The sequence below is a fragment of the Humulus lupulus genome, chromosome 3, assembly GCF_963169125.1.
Source record: "Humulus lupulus chromosome 3, drHumLupu1.1, whole genome shotgun sequence".
In the NCBI taxonomy this organism is placed as follows: Eukaryota; Viridiplantae; Streptophyta; class Magnoliopsida; order Rosales; family Cannabaceae; genus Humulus; species Humulus lupulus.
Window position 1 is genome coordinate 197,692,176 of NC_084795.1, and position 9,466 is coordinate 197,701,641.

Sequence of the window (9,466 nt, forward strand, 5' to 3'; positions counted from 1 at the left end):
CCACAATGACTTAATGCCAATTCATACAGATCCATCAACCTGGGAAACCCACCGCAAAACTCATCGCCATGCCCTCTTATTCCCACTATGAAATACCCAAAGGTTGTAATGGCCTTGCTGTTTCCTGATATTCTGTCTTGACCTACTAACAGGTTAAGAACTTTACACACGCCTCAATATATCCCTCTTCATCTTAGGCCATCACTATAACGCTTTCATAACCTGTTATCTCTCCATGATGCCTGAATGAAAAGAATAAAAGAATAGCATGAGATTCATCCAGAATCTCTCAGTTAATCCCAATGTCCATCGGATCCCAAGTCCGATCCCTATACCACAATAAATTCATATCAAACGCTATAAAACCCTTACCTAATCCAGCTAAAGTTTCCCATTCAATCTTTCCCATTTGTGGCTCACTTAACCATCTTTCCTTTTTATCTTTCTCGAGATGATAATCTCAACAATGAACTAGCCACCTAGCCCACCAGAAACTCTATTCTAGTCCTGGTCAGATTCTTTAATCAACATGTTGCATAGGCAACCACTTTTCTCTATTACTGGAATGTCTTAACAATCCACTAATTGATCCTGGTCTATAAAAGACCCAGCACACTTTCCCATGGCACCTGAAATATCTTTACCATCCATGGACACTCCTGTCCCCAAGGCACTCTTCATTCTTGGTAATTCTCCGCAGAGAAAATACCACTATACCATCATCCAAGACGATCACAAATCCCATTCAAATAAAGCTTTGAATGCTCTATTCATCTGACTCACAAACACTTAGCATTAAATCAATTCTCAAAACATATTCAGTACTCGCAGTGCTCTAATCTGATACCAACACAATCCTTTATATAACTTCCTCTCTCTGATCTCTAACTGGTCCTAACCAGATCCAAGATCCACCTTATAAAATTCCATCTTACTCAGCAACTAACCCTTTAATTCTTATAACTCCCCTGAGCCACTCAAAACAGTGTTTACATCTGATTCCATTTCTGGCACTATTCTAATCACCATTCTAGTCTCTTTTCATAAAAAGAAGCCCTGGCAGACCACCTAGAAATACATTCAAAACCCACGGACTAATCCAGTCTGTTCTAATCTCACTAACACAATCTAAGTGATATCCACCACGCTAGCTAAGAGTTCCATGCACCTCCCTGCACAAAACTCTAGCTCTCACTCTTGGTATCATAAACATACTAAATCCATGCACAGTGCCAATTGTCACAAGACTTTCCGCTCACAAGCCCAAGAACTACTATACCTTCCTTGCCATTCAAGACTTCTCTTTAATTACTTACCCAATCCAAACCCTGGATCAAACCAAAGCCTATCATAACCAGCTTTATCAAGTTTACTGATGAGTCCTTTCCATAACCCAACTTATCTCTTAAATTACCAATACCATATTACATTTCCCATCACATCATAACCATGTGACCTGCATAGCAACTCTATGCCTCTCTATATGCAACAGACAAAAGGAACAGCATGGCACCAAAACCAATTAGCATAACTCAAAAATCAGAACTAAAAACTGACCTGCCACTCCTGAGGAGCTAGTCTCTGTCTCAGACTCTGAGTGTCTCGGAACAAACACTTGAGCTGAAGTTGAGCTGTCTATCCCCTTTTTCTCATCCTTTAACACGGGGAACCTCTTCACAATATGCCCAACCATACCACACGCGAAACAAGCCTTTGCTCGGCATTCTCCCAAGTGACGCCTCTTGCACCGCGTGCATATTGGACGAGTCTTCCAACTTTAATTCTTACTTGTTCCAATAAGTGGAGGTACCACTATCTGAGCTTCATGCTCCCTGGCACTCTTCTTCTCAACTATTATGCTTTCAACAATAAGAGCCTTCTCTACCGCCTGAGCATAGGTAGAGGCTTCATACATTGGGGAAACTCTAATGCCCTGAGCTATTCCAGGATTCAACCCTTGAATAAACCTTTCCTTCCGAGCTATATCTGTGGGTACCATATCAAAGGCAAACTTGGCCAACCCATCAAATTTAGTAGCATACTCGGTCACTGATGCATTACCCTGAACAAGATTCAGAAATTCATTCATCTTAGCAGTCGTAGTTGCATCGTAATAATATTTCTCATTAAACAACTGCCTGAATTCTTTCCAATCCATCACAGCCATATCTCGTGTCTCGGATACTACCTCCCACCACGTCCGGGCATCATCCCACAATACACATGTAGCACAGATCACCCTATCGTGACCCACCAGTCCCATACTATCAATAATGGAGCTGATCATGCTCATCCATTGCTCAACTCTAAATGGATCTAGGCCTCCCTCAAAGACTGGAGGATAAAACTTCAGGAATCTTCCACAGAGGAATTCCCATCTATTCTCAACCCTAGGCTGAGCTGAAACTGATGCCACCCCTGGCATATCAAAGGAAGAGGTACTCCCCAACAGACTCCGCTGTTGCTTCATATACCTGATCTCTTCCTCCTGCCTCTGCAATCTTAATTGCAAATCTGTAAGCGTCTACTGAACATTCATAGGTGCAGACGAAGAACTGATACCCTGGCTGTAACTCTCAGCCCCTGTATAACCACTACCAGGCCTCATTATCTGTCTTGAATATAGATCAGCTGATTAAATCTGCAGTCAATAACTTGACCCATTAATCACAATAAGCGTATCAAGGGCTATCCCCCACGGGATAAATCTTACCACACCACAATCACAAACCACTTGAAGTGCTACAAACATGCCCATGGCTTTCATACATTACTCATAATCCCTGCTCTTCCAATACTCAAACCATGCCTCCAACCCCAGCATGCAAATATCCCAATTATATATATTCACAGAGCAGGTAATCATATGATCATGTTCATAAACATTTTCATGGAGCATATAATCATATAGTCAAGAGCCAAGCTCTATCAGAATCTCATGCTCCCTAATACAATGTGCAGGTAAAGCATTTACATTCTATTTAAGCAGCAATGCACATAACTACAGAAATAGTTACCATTCCTTGAGTGAAGCTATCTTCAGTGATGAGTGTACATGCCTAGCTTGTCTTCAGGAACCATAAACCTTGGCTCGCTTTGATACCAAGTTGTAACGCCCCAACTCCAGGGACCGTTACGGTGTGCCTTGTAAACAGTGCTAAACTCGCTAATTGAGTCATTTGGCCAAAATCGTGAACTAAGTATGATTAGCGGTTTAGGGATTAAAATTTTTGGTTAAGATGTAACGTTTCACTAGAACGTTTAATATATACATTGGGATCCCAAAAATATAATTTTAGAGTCTATTACAGAAAGATATTTACAACAGGCTGTTCTATGCGGAAAAACAGGGTTTAACCCTAGTTCCTCTTTAAACCTCGGCCGTGGCGGACGAGCAGCTGCATATGTACACATCATCACCTAAGCTCTCCAAATCAAGGATGGTCCAGCTTTCTTTTTCCTTTACCTGCACCACATAGCACCCGTGAGCCGAAGCCCAGCAAGAAAACACAATAAAGCATGATATAATATCAACAATGATCATAATAATCATTCAGGGCTATCAGTTCAAAACAGGTAGGTGACAATAGCCAAAGTCACAAAAATGGGTACAACTCCCTTTAGCCATGTGACGATAGGGTCACCAAGGCTTCACTGGTAAGTTATCCTTTCATAAGTTCAGTTATGATAGGTGTATGGTGAATGGTCACCAACATAACCTCCTCATGACCATAGAGTCATAACCTGGGGACAACACCCTTTAGCCATGTGATGATAGGATCACCAGGCTAAATAAATAAGTGAGCATCTCACTAGCTTTAGCAGGATAGGTGCATGGTGATTGGTCACCAACATAACCTTCCTCCCGACTCTAGAGTCGTAACTATGGACAGTGTGACAGTCAAAATATCGTGATCCGTAAGGGGAAAGACCGGGTAAGCTGTGCATCCCACACCGCTTGGGGAAGGTCAAGTGTGATGATTCTAAGACTGTGTAGGTATGGGACTACACAGTTGAAGAGGGCTTAAATGGATTGATGGGTACTACCTATATCAACAAGATGCATCTTCTTTTCGGTAGCCCATCACTTGAGAACTCCAAAGTTAAGCGTGCTTGACCTGGGGTAATCTAGGAATGGGTGACCTCCTGGGAAGTTTTCCCAGGAAGCGTGCTAGTGAGGACAAAGCACGCTGGAAAGACTCGTGTTGGTTTGTAGGGCCAGTCGTCATTCCAGAAAGCATCCATAGTGACGTGGGGCGTCACAGACAGCGACCCCTAGCCATGTGACAAACAGTCACTGGGGCCATATGCCCTAGCTATGAACATCTGGTCTTAGACCAGGCAAGCGCTTATAAGTTCTTCGACCTTAGGGTCGGTCCAGCATTAATGCCATAGAGCCATTCAATGTTGATATCGATTAGATTTAATCATTATTCGGCCCTATGTCCTCGACGCTTATGCCGTTTCTGACTCTTAGGTCAGAATCCCTGACTAGTTAGTGCCATACAAAAGTAATTCATGCCACCAAACATATGTCACATATCCAATATCCATAAACAAGGTATTCAGCATGCTTACTTAACAAGTATTAATATAATTAGGACCATGCACAAACCCAGAGGCACAAGCTCTGAACAATATCATAACCAGTACTCAAAGCATGTCCTAATCACATGTTTCTCATGCATCATATGCATTATAATTAATAATCCAACATGCACCAATAACAGCCATGCATGTCACGCTCAATAATCAACCAACATGCATCAAGAATAGCCATGCATGTCATACTTAATAATCAATCAACATGCATCAATAATAGCCATGCATGTCATATATACACAGGGTGCATTTTTCTTACCTCGAATTCGAGCTAGAATGATTAAAAGAGCGACCCTTGAGAACGATCAACTTTTAGTCCTTTAGCGGTCACCTAGTCATAACCAAACATATAGGATACCATCAATAAAAATAATCAATATAAGTTCCCAAACCAATATCTAGCCTCCGCGACATCAATCCACACTTAACCGGGTAGTAGGATCGACCCCGAGGCCTGTGGGTAGCATCCCCAAGTCAAAAACTCACTTTTGGCCAAAACTACCCTGATGGGCCGCGACTCACCCTCAGACAGAAGCATAATTCCTCCCAGAAACACATACAGGCCGCGGCACACCACAGCCAGGCCGCGGCACATTACGCAAACTAGCAAGCCACCAGCTTGCCTCCCCTGTGTTTCTCCTCGAAACCAAACCTTCAAACCAGTCCCAAACCTCAACCTAACATCCAATTCAACCATTGAACATGATCAACAACTCACCCACATCAAAACCCAAGTTAAAGATCATCTAAACATCCATTAATTCCAACTATTTACCAAGAATCACAAGCTGAAAGTTTAAAGCCAAAATAGAGTATACCATGAAACTAATGGCTGGAACTTACCTCAAACTTGATTTTGAATCCCCTTTAATGGTTGAATCAAGTTCCTATGCTCCCACCTTTGATCTCCTAGCTTAACTCCTCAATTTGGGCTCTCAAAATTCAAAGGAAGAATGAAGGGAAAAGCTTGTACGGGAGAGAAAGGAGGAGATGAGGATGAAGCTCTTTTTTGTTCTGTTTTCCACAGCCTACTAAACCTCATATATATCCAAGCTAAATGACCTAAATGCCCCTAGGTCATTTAAGGTTCCTAACGCCACCCCAAGGGAAAAACCGTCCTTTCCCGCTTATCTCGTTAATTATAATTAACGCTCTCCAATTCCCGCTATTCTCAAAATTATCAAATACCAATAAATCAAATCCCATTACCCTTTAATTCCCGGTAATGTTCTATTCATCAAAATGACCCCGAGACTTACCCCGAGCCCCGAACTTAAACTCGTTATGACTAGACCGAACACTTACATTTCATGATCGTCTCATGCCGAATAGCTCGAACCAATCCACCTTATAATATGGCTATATTAATCAATCACAACCATACACCCAAAATACACAATTATGCCCACAACGGCCAAATTACCAAAATACCCTTATAATTATAAATACCCCCATATGCATGCATTTACCATCATATAATAATATAATTCACATGAACATGCATATGATCATTAAATAACATAATAAATCAATTATGGCCCTCCCGGCCTCCTAATCAAGGTCCTAAACCTTATTAGGAAATTTGGGGCATTACACCGTTGCTCGAGCAACTCCCATGGAGCTAACCATGATTTCATTTTCCTGGCGATTTGCAGTGTGGGGGATTGAACTGATTCATTCATTACAAACAAGAAAAGGAGGATTTCGCTATGCAGTTGTCACCATCGACTAATTTACAAAGTGGGTCAAAGTGGAGCCTTTGATGACAATAACCTGAAAGAGAGTTCTGGATTTTGTCGTGAAGAACATCATATGGCGTATTGGGTTCCCAAAGAAGATCATATCTGACAATGGAACTCAATTCGATATTGAACTTTTCATGAACTTTTGTAAAAAGTATGACATAACCAAGAGATTCTCTTCAGCGGCGTATCCGCAAGCTAATGTGAAGATCAAGGCAGTAGATAAAACCCTATAGGACCTCACATCGCACCTCCACGAGGAACACTCCCTTCTTTTTAACCTTTGGCAGTGAGGCTATGCTCCCAATTGAAGGACTAGTGACGTCACATAGATAGTAAACCATCATTCAAGATCGAAACAATGACTTGCTCAACGCATCTCTGGATGTGATCGAGGAAAAATAGGAGGAGTCACAATTATAGCTCGCCCATTATCAGTAGATTATTATTCGTTACTTTAACTCTAAGGAAAAAGGAAGTAGACCTAGGATGTGTGACTTAGTGCTTTGAAGGGTTTTGTTGGCAAATAAAGATCCTAAAGACGGTGTATTGGGACCGAACTTGGAAGTACCATACCAGATCACTGAAATATTATGTGAAGCAGCCTTCAAACTAGCTCGGTTAAGTGGAGACTTTCTCCCACGGACCTGGAATGCTCTACATCTTAAAAGTACTATCAATAATAAGATGACTTCACTAATTTTTAATGTTTTTACTATTTCTAGGTGTAAGGCTGTTGACGGAACTCGTCAACGATACAAGGTTAGAAAACTCAAATTAGATTGTGAAAGATAAATAAGAATAGAATGGAAAGAACTTGAATCAGCAGAAAATACAGAACTATAATGGAGAAAGGATCATATATTTCTTTAATGTCTCTCCATACAATCAGTTTTGCAATCCCTTAACCTGAGGGGTCGAAACCTATTTATAGGTGGGCTCTATTGGTCCTTGATACAAGTAGGTCCCAGGGACAAGGACGTATGCAGATATCAGGTCAGGGTAGTGGCTCAGGACATAGTGGTGTCTATCCTGACAATGCAAAAGTAGTAGTGTAGGACATTGTACTGTCGACTTTGGTATATGGTCGGGGGTGCTCAGGGAGTGCCTCAACTCTTCGTACAAGTTTGTACCGCCACTACTCGTCCAACACGCAGGACAAGGCCACGCCTCTGTCCTCTTCATGATCGTACATCCCATATCTGTAACGTCCTGGATAGCCAAGACCGTTACATTGTGTGTTTATAAAAGTGCTAGACTTGCTAATCAAGTCATTTAGTTAAAATCGTGTTACTGAAACTATAATGTACTAGGGTTAAAAGATTATGGTCTTAAAAGTCACATTTCATATATATAACATTTCCTGTTTACACGGGATCCCAAAATAATAGGCTGAAATTCATTTAGAAAAAATTCACGATCTAAATACGATATTAGCCATACTAAGGCAAAATAGACAGTTCAGTGATCCCAATCCTGATCCACTCATCGGCCAAAGCGACCGAACAGCTAGCTATGTACATTCATCCCCACAGCTCTCCATCTCAAGACTGGTCTAACTTGCCTTTGCCTTTACCTGCACCACGCAGCACCCGTGAGCCAAGGGCCAACAAGAAAACACAACAACAGAGCATAAGCAATCAACAGATAATCCAATATCTCACATTGCATAAACATGTTCTCAATCATATAAACATTCAGAATAACCAAGTATTCAACATATTAACATATCAACTCATATCATATATCAATTTACAAATGATAACTAGGGTTAGCGCCCTCAGGCCGCACCCTCCATTACCCCACTGACTCCGGCTCGCTTAAACCGAGCTAAGTGAATATTAAGCTGTTCTCTGCTACCAGTGGCCAAGCCGCGCCCTGTGCGCAAATATTGTTCACGGCACCCTTAGGCCGCTTTCACATGTCTCATGGCGTAATACCATCATTGACATTATTCAGATATCGGGAGCTCTTAGTCCCATCACAGACATATAACCGGGTGCAGTTTTCTTACCTTTAGATTTGCTAACTTTGATCACTTGACTCCTTGAGCACCATCCCTCTTGAACCCTAGCGCTCACCTTATCACAACCATAGGTCAAAGTCATCACCAAACCTCAAGTCCAAAACCTAGCCTCGGGACCAATCCTAAGCACCCGGGAAGTTCTAATTCCACCAAATAGGGTGGTGGAATCGAACCCCGAACCCTTGGTCAAAAACCCTTGTAAATTACCCTAAAATCCCTTTCTGGAAACAGGGCAGCACTCTAAGGAGGGTGCTACAGCGCTACAAGCAGAACCAAAATCCCCCAAAAAGCATGGCCTAGCGCTATAGCGCCCAAAGGCTAGTGCTGTAGCGCTAGTCACAGACATCACATTTTCCCTTTCTGCGATTTTCTCGAGCCAAACTTGACCAAAACTTCTCCAAACCTTCACCAAACTCAAAAACAAGCTTATTAACACACTACACTCATCACAAGCATCCCAAATACTCAAAACCCAATCACATGCATCCCTAATCTCAAAATTCACCATAGTTGCTCATAGACCTCAGAAACTCAGCAAAACAGTCAAAACTTCAAAGTTTAAAGCTTAGAATTTTATACCTTTGATGGAAATTCGACTTTGAGTTAGCTTCTAGACCTCCTTAGCTCGCTCCTTCTCAAACCTTGGCTTGAATTCCCCTAAAGTTCCCATCAACTCAGCCTAGACACCATAGCGTAAACAAGCGAAAGCAGAAACTGAAAACTCTAAAGACTTACCTCAAATATTGATGTGTTCTTGCTAATCCTCTGCCAGCCTTTCAAGCTTAGCTTAGTACTCTTGTCGCTCAGCCTAACCTAGCTCCCTTCTGAGTCTTGCTCCAAGAAAATTGAAGAGAAATGGTGAGAGAACCACAAACCGGCCCTTTGGAAAAACTGCTCTGTTTTCTCTCTTTTTTTTCTTTTTCTTTCGTTCCTTAGCCTTCTACCCTTTTCTACAATTCCCACTAAGTATAAAGCGTCAGAATAGTTATCTCTTGCAAGCCAAATGACCATTATGCCATCCCTTTTAATTTTAAACCTTCAATCCACTTAGGGGCATTTTGGTCATTTTACCCAATTCCCGCTAATTTCCTCGAGT